The sequence below is a fragment of the Lissotriton helveticus genome, chromosome 7 (assembly GCF_964261635.1).
Source record: "Lissotriton helveticus chromosome 7, aLisHel1.1, whole genome shotgun sequence".
Lineage (NCBI taxonomy): Eukaryota > Metazoa > Chordata > Amphibia > Caudata > Salamandridae > Lissotriton > Lissotriton helveticus.
The window spans coordinates 138,681,573-138,702,837 of record NC_136068.1 but is presented as its reverse complement, the minus strand read 5'-3'; the positions used below and the strand labels follow the sequence as shown (position 1 = coordinate 138,702,837).

The following is a 21,265-nucleotide window of genomic DNA, read 5'->3' as shown; positions in this document are numbered from 1 at the left end:
TCACCAGGACTTATAAACATGGCCACTGGAATTATGCGATTGTGCGGCCGCGTCGATTTTTGCAGAATTATATATTTGCCACATACTCCATCATGTGCCGAATAATCTGCAGATTTTTAGCTCACTGAAAGGCCCTTTGCATAGCTGGACTGGTCACCTTTTTGTTACTTAATGCTATCAGACTGTCTGCAGCTGTCTGATGAGTAGCAGTGCCACAGACCAGCGACGCGATCCATCCACAGACTAGGATTTGAGGCCCCTGCGCCCTTCCACTTCAGGCGACTCAGACCGACCTGAACAACAGGACTGTCGTGCATTGCACACCCGTCTTGAGAAAGACCCGCCGCGACCTTACACATGGGCGCTGAAGGGTCGAAACGTAGACATTCTTCACAGGCCCAGCACCTCTAGAATTCTACCAAACTGAAATAAATAAATAGGATTCTCGAAAATCATACCAGCAGACGGCCTTCAGAAAATAAAACAGTTGTATATATTTGTACATATCGATTGCATTGGATTGTATCGTCATTGTATATATATTTTTTCACCACGTGATCACTATTCACCATTGTCACACTTTTGCTCTTTAAATTTATCTTGACAGTCATTGTACTTAATGTATGAAATATCAATTTGAATGAATTTAATTCAGATAAATACAAAGTACAACGAATCACGCACAGGTCTCCTTTTCATTCAGTGTAAGGGCCTGGTCTTGTGGGTTTTCCAGAGGGGATTCTTTGATTGCATTAAATAGCAGTTGTACATTTTTTGTGTTTCTACCCGACATAACCACTTTCTAATTAACCATTAATTACCCAGGTCCCATGATGCACTGGGCCAGGGACAGACTAATTTGCATATAGCCAGGTTCTGAGCTGGGATGGGGCAGTGAGATAAATAACGGTGATGGATCAAGCCCTGATCTTTGGACTGGGTAAGAGTGGTCTGCTTAATTCAGACACTCTGTTCATCACCACCCCCTTTTCTGTATCGTTTTTGGCCACTATAGGTGTGGCAGGGTATACTCAGACATGAGTCCCTTTCTCACTGCTCCATCAGGATTCAAGCAAGCCGGGCCGAAGAGGCTGAAATGCCAGAAACCGGTCCCCGGTAGCTTGTCTCCTTTCTGGTGAAGAATTGGCTTGGTAGTTTGGTCTGCCCTGTTCCCATGATGCACTGGGCCAGGGACAGACTAATTTGCATATAGCCAGGTTCTGAGCTGGGATGGGGCAGTGAGATAAATAACGGTGATGGATCAAGCCCTGATCTTTGGACTGGGTAAGAGTGGTCTGCTTAATTCAGACACTCTGTTCATCACCACCCCCTTTTCTGTATCGTTTTTGGCCACTATAGGTGTGGCAGGGTATACTCAGACATGAGTCCCTTTCTCACTGCTCCATCAGGATTCAAGCAAGCCGGGCCGAAGAGGCTGAAATGCCAGAAACCGGTCCCCGGTAGCTTGTCTCCTTTCTGGTGAAGAATTGGCTTGGTAGTTTGGTCTGCCCTGTTCCCATGATGCACTGGGCCAGGGACAGACTAATTTGCATATAGCCAGGTTCTGAGCTGGGATGGGGCAGTGAGATAAATAACGGTGATGGATCAAGCCCTGATCTTTGGACTGGGTAAGAGTGGTCTGCTTAATTCAGACACTCTGTTCATCACCACCCCCTTTTCTGTATCGTTTTTGGCCACTATAGGTGTGGCAGGGTATACTCAGACATGAGTCCCTTTCTCACTGCTCCATCAGGATTCAAGCAAGCCGGGCCGAAGAGGCTGAAATGCCAGAAACCGGTCCCCGGTAGCTTGTCTCCTTTCTGGTGAAGAATTGGCTTGGTAGTTTGGTCTGCCCTGTTCCCATGATGCACTGGGCCAGGGACAGACTAATTTGCATATAGCCAGGTTCTGAGCTGGGATGGGGCAGTGAGATAAATAACGGTGATGGATCAAGCCCTGATCTTTGGACTGGGTAAGAGTGGTCTGCTTAATTCAGACACTCTGTTCATCACCACCCCCTTTTCTGTATCGTTTTTGGCCACTATAGGTGTGGCAGGGTATACTCAGACATGAGTCCCTTTCTCACTGCTCCATCAGGATTCAAGCAAGCCGGGCCGAAGAGGCTGAAATGCCAGAAACCGGTCCCCGGTAGCTTGTCTCCTTTCTGGTGAAGAATTGGCTTGGTAGTTTGGTCTGCCCTGTTCCCATGATGCACTGGGCCAGGGACAGACTAATTTGCATATAGCCAGGTTCTGAGCTGGGATGGGGCAGTGAGATAAATAACGGTGATGGATCAAGCCCTGATCTTTGGACTGGGTAAGAGTGGTCTGCTTAATTCAGACACTCTGTTCATCACCACCCCCTTTTCTGTATCGTTTTTGGCCACTATAGGTGTGGCAGGGTATACTCAGACATGAGTCCCTTTCTCACTGCTCCATCAGGATTCAAGCAAGCCGGGCCGAAGAGGCTGAAATGCCAGAAACCGGTCCCCGGTAGCTTGTCTCCTTTCTGGTGAAGAATTGGCTTGGTAGTTTGGTCTGCCCTGTTCCCATGATGCACTGGGCCAGGGACAGACTAATTTGCATATAGCCAGGTTCTGAGCTGGGATGGGGCAGTGAGATAAATAACGGTGATGGATCAAGCCCTGATCTTTGGACTGGGTAAGAGTGGTCTGCTTAATTCAGACACTCTGTTCATCACCACCCCCTTTTCTGTATCGTTTTTGGCCACTATAGGTGTGGCAGGGTATACTCAGACATGAGTCCCTTTCTCACTGCTCCATCAGGATTCAAGCAAGCCGGGCCGAAGAGGCTGAAATGCCAGAAACCGGTCCCCGGTAGCTTGTCTCCTTTCTGGTGAAGAATTGGCTTGGTAGTTTGGTCTGCCCTGTTCCCATGATGCACTGGGCCAGGGACAGACTAATTTGCATATAGCCAGGTTCTGAGCTGGGATGGGGCAGTGAGATAAATAACGGTGATGGATCAAGCCCTGATCTTTGGACTGGGTAAGAGTGGTCTGCTTAATTCAGACACTCTGTTCATCACCACCCCCTTTTCTGTATCGCTGAGGGACACAGGGTCACCCACTTTTTCTTAATTATTGCTATATTTGGATATTAAATAGTACTAATGAGGTGCAACCAAAGCCCAGACAGTGTTACTAAGTTTACAAATGGCCAACTAATGAAGGAATACTATTTTTAAAATGTGCCGCATTATGCCGCATAATTTGCCTTTTCTCCTCGCATAATTTACTGAACCCTGCCGCATAATTTGACCCTCTCCTGCTGCATAATTCCAGTGCCCTGCGTCTAAATAAACACCTAGCACTGTGGGGGGCCATGCTGGGGGGGGGTTAATAATAATAAAAATTACCCTCCTGGGTCTCGTGCCATCTCAGCTCCTGGTCGGGTCCCGCACTGCGAGAAAGCAGTGGGGCGACGCTCCCCAGCCCACATTGAGGAGCCGCCCCTTTAGTAAAGCTTGTGTGGTCAAACTTTCGGCAAGGGGTGCAATGTCACCTGAGCCCCACAAATGCCCCTCCAGCTTCTTCTTTCTGAAAGACAACCACGCTTGCACAGTCAGTCATATTGTCAGTCCGGTGCTTGTGAAAGTCAGGTGTATGGAAGAGTTACTAATGTTAAGGAGTTTAGGCCAGCACTTTAGTGAAGTTTGTAAGACTGGGTCAGTGTCAGTCACATGTCAAGCTAGTGGTACTAGAAAGCAGGTGAACAGTCAGGTACCAAATGACTATGTAGTGCCCCTAGAAGGCCAGCTGGGACATCGTAACATATCCGACAGATCACAGGCGTTTATGCGGTCAAACAATTGTTCGGCTCAGCCTCTTCCAGTCCCTGAAGAGTCCGAGCTGTAGTTGCAGCGCACCTTCAAGGAGGGTAAAGAGGCAGTGCTTAACTTGTAAAAAATAATAATAAGTGCCAAGGCCCTCATCAGGAGGCCATGGCAGCTTGCACCACACATTGTCACTGTCAGCTCTGCCATTGGCAGTACCTACACAACTCCTAACCATCACACTGCTACAAGTGTGACAATTCAGACTGTTCAAGGCCCCCAAAGCTATAAGAATGGCTTGAGAGGTAGGTATTAGTAGTTTCAACTGTATATTGAACTAGTAAATAGTTGTTTTTGGGTTCATTTTTAAATTACACAAACAGCGCCACAATGTGGCAGCTGTCATAAGTGTCGGTGCTGAGCACTGGAAACCACTGGCTCAAATTTAGCACTTTGCAAAGGTCTTAAGAGGAGAATGTCCCTAGTGCCAGGCCAAGTTCATTCTCTAGACAGAAAACACGCAATCACATGTAGGGGAGCATGTGCTGTATTCCCAATTGCATGTGAGAGAAGATTAGAACTCTCACTTGGGGTGCCTGACTACATACAGCTTAGGGGAGCGAAAGCAAAATCTGTTACCACAATGTCACATTGTTCCAAGTCAACTTACGATTTTAGGCTCAATGGCACAGCTGTTGTCAGACCTTATGTGATTAACAAAAAAGAGCTTTCAGAGTTCTACTGAGAGAGTGGCTTAGATTTCTCACACATTTTGGGTCCCCTGAGTACAAGTTTTGATTGTGATGATTGGCAAGTATGTAGGAGTTAAAGGGGCTAATTTATATCTAGTTTACGTCGACCTTAGCGCAGCTTTCGATTGCGTCATCCATTCAAAGCTGTGGTCTATACTCGGCGAGCTAGGGGTCGACCCCCCTCTTATCAATTTCCTCCGCGAACTCTATTCTGAAGCTTCAGCTTGCGCCAGATATGGAGTGAACGGAGAATTATCAACATCTTTCGCCATCAATAGGGGGGTTAGACAGGGCTGTGTCCTGGCTCCCTTCCTATTCAATCTGTATACAAATGGCCTAGAAGTGGCCATGCTTGCAGGGAGTCAGGACCTTCCAACTATTAATCATCGCCCTATCCCTGCATTATTATATGCAGATGATTCTGTTATATTAGCAAGAACACTCAACCAACTCCAACTACAATTAAATAAGTACTGCGAATTTTTATGTCATCCCTGGGTTTAAGAGTAAATAAAAATAAAACTTTTGTAATGCATATTGGGCCCAGGGCGAGGAAAACCAAACCAATAGTTATCGATAACGTCAGGTTGGAGCGAACCAGGGAGTATCCATACTTAGGAATCCTAGTGGATGATAAATTAAGCTGGAAGCAAGGTCTAGTTAGTAAAAAAATTGCTCTTTCAGAGAGCAACTTCAGTCCTAGTTTCCTTTTCAAGGAAATTGGGTAAGCCTGCTGCAGCGGAATTACTAAAAATCTATTACGCTAAATGCCATAGCGTAGCGACCTACGGTGCAGGGGTCTGGGGGTATGTACCAGCTGAAGCCCTTCAAGTAGTTGAGAATGGGTTTATAAAATATCTGCTGGCTGTACCTCAAAGTGCCCCTACATACGGCTGCCATATTGAGCTGGGAATCGACTATCTGACCGATAACATCAGGGTTCAGCCGATCCTTTTGTGGCACCGTGTTTGGACCAAAACGCAGTGCCACCTAACCCGCTCACTCCTAACGGACTGCCTGGCCCTAGCTAATTGGCACAATATTCCATGGCTCCAATATGTAAAAAATTTCTTAGGTGACCTGGATCGCATCGTATATTTCTGGGATCCACCTGAAAGATTTGAAAAAACGTTGCCTCTCCCATCTCAGGGAACTACGATTGACACAGGAAATAAGCAAACCTTCAAACGCCCATATCTTAACACTTCAGACTACTCTGGGGATCCAGCCTTACTTAACTTTTTATTTAAGTACCTACGACAAATATTTATTGACTAGGTTTAGATTTAATACATTTTACCACCTAGTCACATATCCAAAGCAACAAGACTGGTCACACAATTTAATGAAATGTCCCTGTGATGGGATCTCGGACCAGTCAACAATTCATATAATATTGTTTTGTAGATATTATACGACCCCACGTAAGCGCTGGATTTTGCCTGTATTGCGCACAATGGGTTTGCGAAAGTGTTGACCCGCTTACTTGGCACTACAGTCCCTGGACTCTGTATATAATGCAAAATGTGTAGCTGGCTTCCTAAAACTATGTCTAAATATCAGGCACAGTCTTTGTGTGGCTATAGGCCTGATTTTTTTGTTATGAACAGTTATGATAAAGTCAGTAGGCCTGGTGTATTTATTGTGAAACGCATATGATGGAACCAATCAATTTATGGGTGTATTATTAGTATGTCAAATGCCCTACAGAGAAAGTTTCATGGAATCTCGCATATTTCTGTAGTAGGCCAGTGTTTTGGTGCTGCTTACCCCTCTGCGATAAACTGTGGATGTAAAAGATTTGCCCTGTGTGAATATTTGTGGGGGCCCTCGCACGAGAGATAGTATTTTGGTTAGTCAACTGTGATTTTGCATACCATACCATCATGTTATGATTGTCAGCCTGATGGTTGCATTGTTGGAAAACCTGTGCTGACACAGTAGGTCTGAGATGAATATGGCGATGAGCATTAGGCTCGATTGGTGTCCTGGGAAAAAGTAATATTCAATGCCATAGGTCTGATCTGTGTATTATGAAAGTCATGACCAAGGCAGTGAGCCTAGCTTATTTATTGCAAAAAGCATTTGTTAAATCAAGCAGACCTTTAACAGTGGGTTTTCACCTACAGTGCTACAAGCTATAGAGAGGTATTTTGTTACACGTGATCGTGTTTATTAATGTAGAAGGCCAGAAGTTGGTCATAGCCACCCACTCTGACAAACCTGTGGTGCATTTTATGGTGATGATTCTAGTTAGGCCCTATTGAGATATTGATGTATATTGTTATTCAAACTGTTTTTCTACATATCTCTAAATTTATAACAGTATGCATGATGGTTGCCAATTTATGCACACTTAACTAGGTTGTGGTGTCAAGCCATTGGTGAAGGCTATTGGCCTCTTCGGATCATGGAGAAATGTTATGTCCGATTCCATAGGTTTGATCTGTTAATCATGAAACGTTATGACAAAGCCAGTAGGCCTGACTAAAAGTGAAAAGCATGTGTTAAATGCAGTAGGCTGTAAGGATGGTCTGTTATTAGATTCCGATCCTGTGCACACTTATACGTGTAGTTTGAAAGTTCAATCCAAGGTTGAAAATAGAGCCAGTAAGTATTTTGTAAGAATCCGTATTCTTTATTTCTAAGAACACCACAAGGTCCAGCCAACACGTGTTTCGTCGCCGGGAAAATAACCCTCAACTTCTTCAGGGCTATGTCAATTCAATGCCTAGTTTACGGTTATACTTCCGACCCGGCTAGGTCTTTCCAATTATGTACTATGTATCCGGAGAGTAGGGCTCGCCAATCTCAAAATTGTAATTCTTCAATGTCAATAATTCTTAGCGACATGTATAACACAGTTAGCAACAGCCAAATTGTCTTCCAAATCTCAGACAAGTGCGCTTATCCTTATTCAGTAATTGGGCGAAGTATGCCACGGGACCTACAGCGAGTACGCTGGTCTCATTCCCACTGCCGACGAACTTTCGAACTACACGTATACTTGTGCACAGGATCGGTCTATATTTATTTGGACCTTTTGGTCCCAAATTGTGGGTTTTAGGGGTTTTTCCCTCACCTGTTGCATCGTTTTGATTTTTATGCTGTGTTTTGCATTATGTTATTTTGCAGGCGCCACTTTCTCCTGTGTGAATTGTTACCCCCTTTCTGACCATTATGGTCTGTTCTTATACTTTCCTGTAGGCGGTAATTTTGTTACATGCAATCACAAGGATTATTGTAGTAGGCGTAGGCGTGGGTGTTGGTGACCATCCTGTAAAATCCATAGAGATAGAAAATGTACACTGTGATAATCCTTATTAATTTTTCATAGGGGGGGGGGGTTATATTGTTTTAACAACTTCTTCTTTTTTTTTTTACCATATCTGTAATTGTATTACAAATATTGCTTGATGGGAAAGTTTATGCACAACAGAGAAGGTCTGATAAAGTTATAGTGATAAGCTAATGATAAAGGTTATACACCTGTTTGTTAGTTATGACAAGTTACGATGACAGCAGTAGGCCTGACTTATTTATTGTGAAAAGCATATGTAAAGTCAATAGACATCTAAGGGTGGATTCCTACTCTCTATTAAAGCATAGAGGTATTTTGTTACATTTAATCTCTCAGATTATGGTAGTAGGCATGAGGTTTGGTGTTGGTTAGCCCCTGTGACAGACCAGACTGGGAGGACAGAAGATTTGCACTTTGAGAATCTTTCTTAGACCCACATAGAAGAAATAGTATTTGGCTTTACTAATAGTACTTTTGTATATACTTTAACTTTTATGACTGTAAACCTGATGGTAGCATTGTGGTAAAATTTAAGTTCAATACGTCATTACATATCTTTGCTATATTTTAAGTTCAGCATAACAAGTATAGAGGAAATGTTAAGTGTTATAAGGTCTCCGCCAAATGAATTTGTGTGTTAAAATGTATTTAAATTTTTTAAATCGTTTCTGAAATTGTTTTAAATGTTTTATGTATTTGTACATTCTGCTCTACAGTTTGATTCTGGTAATTTTATTTCATTTTATATTGTTGATCCCGGTCGGGGTCTTATTCAATAAAAAGTATTGCCTTGACGCTAGGTTAAATACAGTAGCCCGGGGTTGGTTAAAGGGACTTTTTAATGATTATGACTTTTAATAATAATTAATAATAATGAAAACGCCATTTGTTGAGCGCGAACAGTTACCTCCGGCAGAGGTGTCCCAGCGCTATAGAAGCACTCAGCAGCGAGTAGCCCAGACAGTGTCATGTCAGGTCCCGATGAGCAGTTTAGAACGAGCTATAGATTATTTGAATGGATTATTTCACTAGGAAAAGGTATTTCATAGGTCTGATTTTAGTATTACGAAACGTTACAAGAAAGGTAGTAGGCCTGGTTTATTCATTATGTTGCACACGTTTAAAACCCCAAAAAACTTTGAGACAATTGTTTTCGCAATATGTTAAAGGATGTAGTCCGGTATTTGGCTACTATAAATCTCAGATTAACTTTGCAAGGAAGTGTTCTGGTGTTGGTTATCTCCTTTGCCAAACCTTAGACACATAAGATTTGCACTGTAATAATTCTTGCTAGAATGTCTTTGGAAGGCCTGACCTGGTTAGCTGTCTGCAACGATCTTGTAGTACAAAATAAAATAAATAATACTTGCATCCATATAAAGACATATATATCCATATGGATACATTGAGGGCCTGGGTCAGCCATGTTCTGCCATTGGTCTATCTCAGTGTCATTTACACTGCTTCCATCCATGGTGGTGAGCTGCCCGGGGTAACAGTTCATCCACGTCAGTCTCTGACACAATTTCTGATCATGTGCCCGTCCACCTGAAAATGAGTATGCTTCAGTTTCTAAATTGTTTGCCAATCATTTAGTTTTCTCATTTTATAGTTCCCTTTTCCTTTCCTTCCTTCTCCTCTTTTTGTTGTAGATTTTTCTTCAAAGGATGCTACAACTCCAAGTAGTGCTAACGGGAATCTTGTTTGCAGCTCATTTAATCTACAATGTGCCATATACTGTGCTGCTACTTCCTCTATACAAGGCAACCATTATGGTATGGCGTTGTTCAAGTGTATTGTAGTTTTACTGTTCCAAGATGGCTAACACAATGCTTTGGTTCTAAACATGGTGGTCATGCTGGAACTTTAAGGCAATGGTAGACTATGTAGGAAACACCACTGCAAGACGGACACCCACTGCTATGTTTAGTTTTGTTATTGCAAGCATATGCCCACCATATTTAGATGGTACTATGTTTTCTTTTTTCTTCTTTAAAAAAAAAATATTTTATTGATCAGGCAGAACATTATAAAACAATTGCCATGATTCAAAATTCATACACATTAGCAAAATATAGCACCAACATTCATAACATGAATATGAAAACAGTAGAACTGACCAACGGTGATCTCTCTTGCGCACTGACATTGTGCTGTAGAAATAAAGTTATCTTACATATCACGAGCACACTGGTGCCCTAAGTCGTAATACTTCAATAAATCTGGCACATCACACCAAATCTACCTGGTTTTCTTTTTTAACGACCCCAATTGTTCGAGCGTAGAGATTTTCTTGTTGCTTAACCTTCTTCATTTTGCCTACAAATGAGTTAAAAGTGGGAACCTCAGGAGACTTCCACCTTTGCAAGATTAAAGATATGGCTACCAAGGTGGCAGAAAGTGATGCTGTCTTAAGGTACCTTGCTGTTTTTGTTCTACTTCTGTTCTTTTAATTTATCGTGCATATGGTGAGTTTGAGTGCTTTATTGTGGTTACGTCACAGCTTGAATGCAAGAATGAGTCAGTGGATTAATAAATGGATTCATGAGTGCAAAGATGAGTGAAAGAATACATGTATGATGACTTATTGAGTGCCTAAACTCATCAGTTAATCAAAGGCACTTTAATTTTTAAGCAAGAATCATTGGCATTGCCTATGCTTGTTCCCAGATTAAGCAGCAGGGCTCACTCCACTCTGTGATATATGGGCAGGATGCAAGAAACAGGAAATGCCAGGGCAGCGAGCACAAATGCTGCAGTTCCAGAAGTATGGGCGGATATGTACAGTGACACACATGTGCAGGTACCACTGCCATTGGCTAAGGCCCAGCGAGGAAACCCAGAAGTCAGGTTTAGAAGATTGTTTCACTAAGAGACTGAGCCGAGCCGAGTATCGGGAAATGAGCTCGCAAGGAGATTAATGATCAGGAAGAAAAATATGTACATCCTATTTCTTGTCAGGGCGGCCAGTCATTGGTTGTTGAAGTGAATGACTGCTAACAAGATCAGCAGGCCTTGGGACTAAGGGAAGTGTGCTCCCAATGAGTGTGCGGTGGTGACGTTACATGTTAAAATTAAGCCGCCAATACCTGGTCTTGCAAAATCAAGTAGCAAACTTACTATCAGGACAGAAGCCTCTGGGACTGCGGCAAGAGCCCTGCCCCCATCAGTAAATGCAGGTGGCAAAGGCTGACACAAATTAAGCACAACTAGAAACACTAAGTAGGGAGCAATACACAGACCAGCTATTAGCATGTACATTGCAAGAGGTTACAGGGAAGAAATATCTACAATGGATGTCTTAAGTGGATTTGCACCTGTCTCCAGAACCTGGTGTTTAAATGAAAGTTACAATATGAGGCAGCAAGATCAAGTTGTTCTTCTCATAGTTAAACAAGAATAAGAGAAAAGTGTTGCCCCTAATAGTGTTAACTGAGTACGAGATGAAATAACCTTACATTCCAGCAGAGAAGTGACTTTCACCTTTCAATAAACAAAACAATGTTTATACCAAAGAAGTTGATGTGAACTACTGCCTGTTTTGTTATTTTCAGGTTTGCCCAAGTTAGTTACATTTGACATATAATTTGGGATGTATGACGTTACAACGCATACTATTACAACGCATGCTTTTACAACGCATTTTTACAACGCAAGTACCTTTACAACACATGACTTTACAACGCATACCTTTACAACGCGAATTAGTCTAAACATAGGAAAAGTACCATTACAACGAAAAAACATATTGCGCATACCTTTATAACGCATAAAAAAAAATATATATATATTTTTTTTAATTTTGTCAAATAAAACCTGGCACGGGATGCAGGGAAAATAGGGGTTTTGGGTGGGGAAGTGTATTCAAATGTGGTAAGAAACTGCACGTAAATTTTCCGAAAAAAAAGGGCTTATTTAATAAATACTCGAATATTAAAATGAATACTTGAGTATTAAAATAAATACTGAAACATTAAAAGATGTTATTTTTTTTAAAAAGCACGACTTAAAAATAACATTTAAAAAAATAAACGAGTAAAGAAAATAGCTCTACAAAATACCCAACTATTTACAAACACATACCAGCCATTTTGAATAGTGTAGATAACAAAATAGTCCTACAACTCTTTTCATGAACGTAAAATCAAAACAGTGATAACAAAATGGATGCCAAAACGGATTTAGAAAGTTAAAACTACACTTATTAAATCGATTAATTAAATTGCATGTTTCCACAGAAAAAAAATAGTGTCAAAAGCGATTTAAAACACACTTTTTCTCTAAAATAAAGAACACACTGACAAAAACGTATAAATACGAGCAAGACACCATTTTGAAACCAGTTGATTATCAACTCCCAGAGAGAGCAGAGCCAAAACCTGACCCTCTGACCTATTGAAACTGCGACGACCCGGAGTATTTCAAAAAGCAATATTTTGACACATACAAGTAAGTTTGTAAATAAATAAAAGTATAAAAAAGATATTTAAAGGGCAAGAATAATTTTATTTTCAAAGTAATGAAAACAAGTTTGCTAAATGACAAAGATCAGAGCGTAATACTTTTTTTATTATAAAAAATGTATTTAAATAATGTTTAATAAGAGATAATCAATTTACTTCCATTTTTAAATAAACAAATGTCAAATATAATTTCTCAACAGCAAACGATTTTAATCTGACAAAGCGAAAAACACCATAAAAGCAGCGTTTTTGCAAAGGAGCAAAACTCCAAATCAACAGTATCTCAAAGGTACTTTTTAATGAAAATTACTACATTTTTGGAAAGTCGTAAAACATATAGAGCATTTTCTGATACAAAGAAATGTATTACCATTTCCACACAGATAAGAGAATAAAAAAAAAGCTTCCTTAATCGAAAATACCAAGGACGATATTTCAAAAGGTACATTTTTTTCCAAAAGTCTAGGGATAGCATTTTCCGTTCTAATTCCAGCATATTGTGGCAGTAGTTAAGTGAGTTTGATAGTGTAGGGGTACCATTTACTATTGTAACTCCAGGAAGGGGGAACAATAGGGAAAGTGTAGGATACTGTAGGGGTACCATTTAGTATTGTAAATCCTACAATGTGTTGCAAAAGTATAAATTTGAGATAGTGTAGAAATAATATGTAGCAGTCAGAAAGTGTAGGTTAAAGTAATAATTCAATTTACTATTCTATATTCAGGAAGGTGTAACAGTAGAGAAAATGTGTGATAATGTAGTGGTGTAATTTTCTATTTTAACTCCATGAAGATGCATTAGTAGGGAAAGGTTAGGATAATACAGAGGTATAATCAGGATGGTGCAGCAGTAAGGAAAGTGAGGAATAGTGTAGGGGTATAATTTACTATTCTAACTCTAGGAAAGGTCAGAATTTGTGAAAGTGAGAGATAGTTTAGGGGTTTAAAATTCTAATGTACTTCCTATGAGTTGAATGTGTAGTAAAAAGCATAGAAAATGCAGTTAAATACATTCAAATAAAATTTTAAAACTATTTGAAAATTTCAAAAACATATTCTTTCTTTTCGATCTTTACAGATTCTGAATAACCTTCCAAAGGAAAGGAAAAGGCAGCAAATCCAAAGAAAACATTTCCTGAAAAGGCAATATCCCAAAAAAAAGGTAAAATGTTCTAAAAGGTTTCAATATAAAACTAAACAAGGAGCAATATTTAAATATTGCAAGTTTTGGAATGTGCATCAAAAAAGAAAATGAAAGGTAATGAAGGGATGTGATTTACAAATCTAAAATTTACACTGCAGCAGTAGGCAAAATGATCGATAGTGCAAAAGAATAAAATCATGAAAACCTTTCTAAACATTTAAAACATGCTATAACATATTCTTTCTTTTCAATCTTTCCAGAATCTCAACTACCCAACCAAAAAAAACAAACGAAAGCCATTACCAAAAACCCAATCTTCAGCAAAAGGAAAAAAGACTAGAATAATAAGGTAAAACAGATCAAAATGCAACAGTATAAAGCAAAACATAGTGCAATACTTTAGTATTATAACTCACGAAATGTGCAATAGTAGGGTAAGTAAGGGATAGTGTAGGCGAGTATTATTCCATACTAACTCCAGAAAGTTAAAGCAGTAGGGAAAGAAAGGGACAGTATACAGGTACCATTTACTATTCTAACTCCAGGAAGGTGCAACAGTAGAGAAAGTGTTGGATAGTGTAAGGGTACCATTTACTATTCTACCTCCAGGAAGGTGCAAAAGTAGGGAAAGTGTTGGATAGTGTAAGGGTACCATTTACTATTCTAACCCCAGGAAGGAGCAACAGTAGGGAAAGTGTTGGATAGTGAAAGGGTACAATTTACTATTCTAACTCCAGGAAGGTGCAACAGTAGGGAAAGTTTTGGATAGTGTAAGGGTACCAATTACTATTCTAACCCCAGGAAGGTGCAACAGTAGGGAAAGTGTTGGATAGTGTAAGGGTACCATTTACTATTCTAACTCCAGGAAGCTGCAACAGTAGGGAAAGTGTTGGATAGTGCAAGGGTACCATTTACTATTCTAACCACAGGAAGCTGCAACAGTAGGGAAAGTGTTGGGTAGTGCAAGGGTACCAATTACTATTCTAACTCCAGGAAGGTGCAACAGTAGGGAAAAACACTAAGGAAAAATGCCGCCATCCCCTGGACTGAACTGTCAAACCTCAGACCCATCTCCCTGCTCCCTTTTTTAAGCAAACTCACTGAGAAGTTTGTTAATAAACATCTGTCTAAATACATCGAGTCAGCAGGAGGGTTTGATCATTCTCAGTCAGGTTTCAGGCCAAGACACAGCACCGAGACCGCTTTGCTCTCAGTCGCGGACGATCTACATATGTACCGGGATAGAGGTTTTTCTGTGATCCTGGTGCTACTAGATCTGTCCGCGGCGTTTGATACCGTGTCACATGACATCTTGACTACCCGGCTCACTAACATCGGCCTGAAACATAAGGCATTAGCATGGTTAAAGAGTTTCTTGTCCAATCGTACCCAGTGTGTGTCTATGGGAGGATATCGGTCAGAGGAGGTGGAGCTCTCTAAAGGGGTGCCACAGGGCTCCTGTCTGAGCCCAACTCTCTTTAACATCTATGTGGCACCCCTAGCTAACATCATGAGAACATACGGCTTCATCCCGGTATCATACGCGGATGACACCCAACTCCTCTTTCCTTTCAAATCTCTCACCACTGAGGTCAGAAACTCTTTCTCCCAGGGTATGAAAGCGGTGGCATACTGGATGTCCTCCAACTATTTGCAATGCAATGTTGGAAAGACGGAAGTCATGCTATTCGGGGAAGCCAAACTTCTGTAGACTCCGGACTGGTGGCCTTTAGACCTTGGCCCAGTTCCCGAGCCCAAACAGGTAGTGAAAAACCTGGGAATACGACTGGACCAGGAACTCTCCCTGAAACAACACGGCAGTCAGGTAGTGGGTTCCTGTTTCCACATCATCGGTCTGCTACGTAAAGTGTTCCCATTGCTTCCAGACTCCACCAGAAGGACACTAGTACAGGCACTGGTCTTGAGCCGACTAGATTATTGTAACGGTTTATTGTTGTCTGTAAATGAAGGGGTGACGGCCAGACTCCAGGTAGTCCAAAACACCGCCGCTCGCCTGGTACTGAACGCCCCTCCACGTACTCCATCCAAACCCTTGCTGCAAAAATTACACTGGCTATCAGTTAAACAGAGAGCCAAATTTAAAATATGCTGTATTATCCACAAGAGCATTAACGGACTTGGGCCAGTGTACCTGGCAAATAAATTCATCCCCTATGTCCCTACCCGCTCTCGTAGGTCAAGCGAGCAAAGTTTGCTTTGCGTACCTAGGGCAAAGAAAGCCAGACATGGCACCAGAGCCTTATCTGTGGCAGGCCCCACCCTATGGAATAGCCTCCCTAAATTTCTCAGACAATGCAGAGACCACCTCCCGTTCAGAAAACTCCTTAAAACTTTCCTATTTTAGATCTACCAATTAATTAGTTTCTGTACGCCATCTGGCGGTCTGTCCTTTCTTCTATGCTGTTAGACGCCAAAGGCGCGGAGATACTCCTGCGGGAGTCGAATCCAGCGCGTTACAAACCCGCAAATAAAAGTGTTGGATAGTGTCAGGGTACCATTTACTATTCTAACTTCAGGAAGCTGCAACAGTAGGGAAAGTGTTGGATAGTGTAAGGGTACCAATTACTATTCTAACTCCAGGAAGGTGCAACAGTAGGGAAAGTGTTGGATAGTGTAAGGGTACCATTTACTATTCTAACCCCAGGAAGGTGCAACAGTAGGGAAAGTGTTGGATAGTGTAAGGGTACCATTTACTATTCTAACCCCAGGAAGGTGCAACAGTAGGGAAAGTGTTGGATAGTGTAAGGGTACCATTTACTATTCTAACCCCAGGAAGGTGCAACGGTAGGGAAAGTGTTGGATAGTGTAAGGGTACCATTTACTATTCTAACTCCAGGAAGGTGCAACAGTAGGGAAAGTGTTGGATAGTGTAAGAGTACCATTTACTATTCTAACCCCAGGAAGCTGCAACAGTAGGGAAAGTGTTGGATAGTGTAAGGGTACCATTTACTATTCTAACCCCAGGAAGCTGCAACAGTAGGGAAAGTGTTGGATAGTGTAAAGGTACCATTTACTATTCTAACCCCAGGAAGGTGCAACAGTAGGGAAAGTATTGGATAGTGTAAGGGTACCATTTACTATTCTAACCCCAGGAAGGTGCAACAGTAGGGAAAGTGTTGGATAGTGTAAGGGTACCATTTACTATTCGAACTCCAGGAAGGTGCAACAGTAGGGAAAGTGTTGGATAGTGTTAAGGGTACCATTTACTATTCTAACTCCAGGAAGCTGCAACAGTAGGGAAAGTTTTGGATAGTGTAAGGGTACCATTTACTATTCTAACTCCAGGAAAGTGCAACAGTAGGGAAAGTGTTGGATAGTGTAAGGGTACCATTTACTATTCTAACCCCAGGAAGGTGCAACATTAGGGAAAGTGTTGGATGGTGTAATGGTACCATTTACTATTCTAACCCCAGGAAGGTGCATCATTATGGGAATGATAAGATAGAGCACAGAAATACAGTCTTGTAAATTTTTATCAATTTTAGAACATGCTATAACATTTTTTTTCTTTACAATCTTTGCAGAATCTCAACAACCCATCAAAGAAAACCAACGAAAAGACAAAATCTAAATCACAGTTTTCTGAACAAAGGAAAAAACAGCACACTAAAAAGGTAAATCGAAAGGATAGATACTGCACAGGAATACAGACATCTAAGCTTTTTCAAAAAAGAAAACCATGCTATAACATATTTATTCTTTTTGTCTTTTTGCAGAATAACAACAATCCAAGAAAGAAACCCAACGCAAAGCCAAAACCAAAAACACAGTTTACAGTAAAAAGAGAAAACACAAGACTAAAAAGGTAAATCTAATCAAAATGCGACACTATAATAGGAAACTTATAATAATACTTTAGTTTTTTAAATGTAACAAGTTGAAGCAGTAGGGTAAGTGAGGGATAGTGTAAGCATAAGAATTTCTATTCTAACTCCAGTAAGGTGCTGCAATAGGGAAAGTAAGGGATAGTGTATGTAGGGTTATAATTAAATATTCTAACTCCAAAAAGACATATCATCATGGAAAGTGAAGGATAGTGTAGGGTTGTTACAAACTATTCTAACTCCATAAAGATGCAGCAGTAGGGCAAGTGTGTAAAAATATAAGCATTCCATTTACTATTCTGACTCTAAGAAAAGGCAGCAGTAGTGAAATTTTAGGATACTGGAGGAGTGCAATTTTCCATTCTAACTCCAGGAATTTGCAGCAGTAGGGATTGTGTAGGATATTGAGGAGTATACATTTCTATTCCAACTCCAGAAAGGTGCAGCAGTAGGAAAATGAGGTAGAATGTTGAGGTGTAATTTACGTTTCTCACTCAATAAAGGATAATCTGTAGAAAAAGTGTCTTATGGTTTTGTAAATCTAAAAATTTTTAATAAATCACATAATTAATTTATATATTTTTTTAGCAGAAAATGTCAACTCAAGAAACAGCATCCTACATCAAATCAAAAAAAGGAAACCGTTTGTTGAAACATGCTGGTTATATATATTGTAAAGAAAGGATAAGTGAACCACGTAGACATTGGAGGTGTGTGCAATATTACTCATCCCATTGCAGTGGCAGAGCGGTTACCCATAATGAAATCATTATTAAAACCACCGAACATAACCACTCTGCCTCTGCAATGGAGATTGAAGTAAGGGAAACAATAAATGACAGGAAAGAAATTGCATGCACCTCCAATGACACTACTGGATCTATTTTAAGAGAGGTTGCACAGCATGTCCCCAGTCATGTTGCTAGTAATATGCCTATTATTCCCAATTTGAGGAGAATTATTCAAAGACAAAAGCAGGCAAGTAATACACATACTACAACTCCTCATACATTTTCTGACATTCAAATTCCTACTGAACTCACTATTTCTTTTTCTAATGAACCTTTCCTCCTACATGACAACCAAAACCCTCATAAACGTATTCTTATTTTTAGTACACCCCGCAACCTTGTGAAGTTAGAGAACAGTGAAATTTGGATGATGGATGGGACGTTTAAAAGTACACCCCATCCTTTCACCCAAGTTTACACTGCAGATTGCTTATCTGGTAGCAAACTATACACTAAGGGAATTACATTATGGTTAATCTTTGCGTGAACAACCTACACTGAGCTTTTATCAGTGATTAAAAGCAAAACCTCCAATAAAAGTCCTAGGAAGATAATTGTGGATTTTGAATTGACTATGATCAATGTGATCACTAAAACGTACACGGATACCCAAATTCAGGGATGTTTTTTTCATTTTTCCCAGGCATTTTGGCATAAACTTCAAAAAACATCCCTGGTTGCAGATTACTCAACTGATAGCAAACTACAGTTTGAATTAAAAAAATTAACAGCTCTTTGTTTTGTTCCTCCTGAAAGTGTAGACGAGTACTACACTGCAATCACAGAATCAGATTTTTTTAACGAAAACGAAGATAAATTGGCACCCTTACTAAATTATTTTGAGGACACATGGATTGGGCATCTAAGCAGATCGGGTCGCAGGAGGAAGCCACGTTTCCATGTGGAGTGGTGGAACTGCTACACGAGCTGTTTAGAAGGAGAAGCAAAAACAAACAATGCCATAGAGGAGGGATAGCATAACTCCTTCAACCATACAATTGGCAAACCACACCCTAACTTCTATTCATTTTTGGAAACTTTGAAGAAGGAGCAAAGTTTTCAAGGAATGAGAATTTCTCAAACATTAACTGGTAGCCTAAATCCACGAATTTAAAAAAAATCAAAGGAAATGTCTGAGAGACTATTGGCTATTTTACAACAGTTTTCGTTGTGTGTGGCTTTAGACTACCTGGATAATGTTGCTAACATTCTACATTTCTAAATATGTTTTACACCTTACTTTCCTGCTGTTACCTAAATTATATAAACAATTTAATTCAATTGGCATTTTCATTTTTCAAATTTTTTTTTATTTAAATATCGTCGGGTCACCTTACCTGTAGTTGTCTTCTTTCTTAATCTTCATCTTCTTTCGCCAAATTAAATCCATATTTTTCAAAATCCAATCTCCCAAGCAATCCAAGGATGTTTACTTAAAATATTTTTTAATTTTTTTTAATTTGTTCATCTTTTTGATTTTCCAAATGTTTTGTAATGCACTATAGATAATTTAAAAATGCATTTATTATCGTTAAAAGAATATCTTCTCCAATCCAACCTCATATTCCCTTAAAAAGCTTCTTTTGGAGTCCTCTCATTAATCTTCTTTTTCAAATTATAAATTGTAATGCAAGACCTTCCCAAGTCCATCCTTTTAAGTTATTTAAAGTCCACGAAATCCATGTTCTTTCCCAGACTATTAACTTAATTTTTCTATTTTTTTTCTAATTATTTTAAATATTTATAAGTCCAAGAAAATGTTTTTTTTTAAAGTTCCTCGGCTAAGGTTTCCATTCTCCATAGGCATCCTGTTTGTTTTTCCAAGTCAACGAAATCCAAGTTTTTCCCAATCTCCATCTGTAAAGATTTCCAAAGTCCATATGCATCCTATAAATAATCCAAACTCATCTTAATCCATGTTTTTAAATAAGTCCATCTTGTAAGGTTTCCCAAGTCCATATGCATCCTGTTTGGAATCCAAAGCCCTCGACATAGATGTTTTTTCCAATAGTTAATCTGATATGGTTTTCTAAAGCCATCTTCATCCTGTTAATAATCAATAGTCCAAAAAAAGATATTTTTTCATATTCAATCTGGAAATATTTCCAAATTCCATGTGCATCCTGTGAATAAAATTACATGCACGCAATCCAAAAACATTTCGAATTCCATTTATAAATAAATTACAAATCCTACAAATACATTTTCCTCCAAAGTTCATCTTTTAAGTTTACTAAGTACCCGTAAGCCAATCTTTCCAAAAAACATAAACGGCCTAATAACCACCATTTCATTAAACAATGCTCTTTCAAATTACAACACCCAAATTATCCTATATTCACGAAACAATCGCAATTTCAATCTGGTTCTCCAAAGTTCTTCCAAATACATGTATTCGATTAACTAAAAGATATTTTTTCCAAATGCATTTTTAATTATATCTTTCCTAAAAGCAAGAAGTAATGAAACATCTACAATAACAATAACATTCTCTATTTTTTTTTTAAAAAACATACCTTTTTAACTTTAACCTATTATTTATAGCGACCCGACAAAGGCATATTCTTCCAACATGATCGGCGACATGCTGAAATAACATCGTAAACTTAACATTTTTCATATGCAACCTCTCCTTATCCTTTCTTTACAATATATATATACTTTTTAACATTCTAATATTTATAAATAAAGTTTAAAGTGTTTCCTACCTGAGCGCAGATCAGCTTCCTGCTGCTTCCACCATCGACGCTGTTCAAAATGGCCGCTTACATACACGTTTACGCGTCGACGTCATCAGGAGCTACAAAGATGAAAAAAGGACTATTTCTATTTTTGATATAATAAACGTATTTAAACATTTATTTAAAATAGTTACTTTTCATTTCAAAATTTCCTGATATTTTTTTAAAAGTAATAAAAATATACTTATTCTGCAAAAATTATTTTAATAAAAAAACTAATTAAAATTACTGTGTGTATGTTTTTAATAATGTTCTAATATGAAATAACTATTTTTTAATCTTGTTTTATCTTAAATAATAATGTTTAAATGTACTTACCTCTATGCTTATTCCTTTTCCATCCGAAACTTCTTTTTTCTCCCATTTTAGCAGCTTGTAAAGAAGTTCCGTGGGATTCATACCTTCAACTATGGAAATAAATAAAGGACAATACTCTC

The 21,265-nt window shown here is 39.5% G+C and overlaps 1 protein-coding gene and 1 long non-coding RNA gene across 2 annotated transcripts in view; both read left to right on the top strand.

Moving 5' to 3' along the window:
- The window catches only part of LOC144768244 (targeting protein for Xklp2-A-like), a 267,670-nt gene that overhangs the window by 204,779 nt on the left and 41,626 nt on the right, over window positions 1-21,265 (top strand). The window lies entirely within an intron of this gene.
- Window positions 13,710-20,902, top strand: LOC144766666 (uncharacterized). Its single transcript, XR_013597872.1, has 4 exons — window positions 13,710-13,800; window positions 17,018-17,086; window positions 17,189-17,277; window positions 17,885-20,902. It is a non-coding gene; the product is annotated as an uncharacterized LOC144766666 (long non-coding RNA).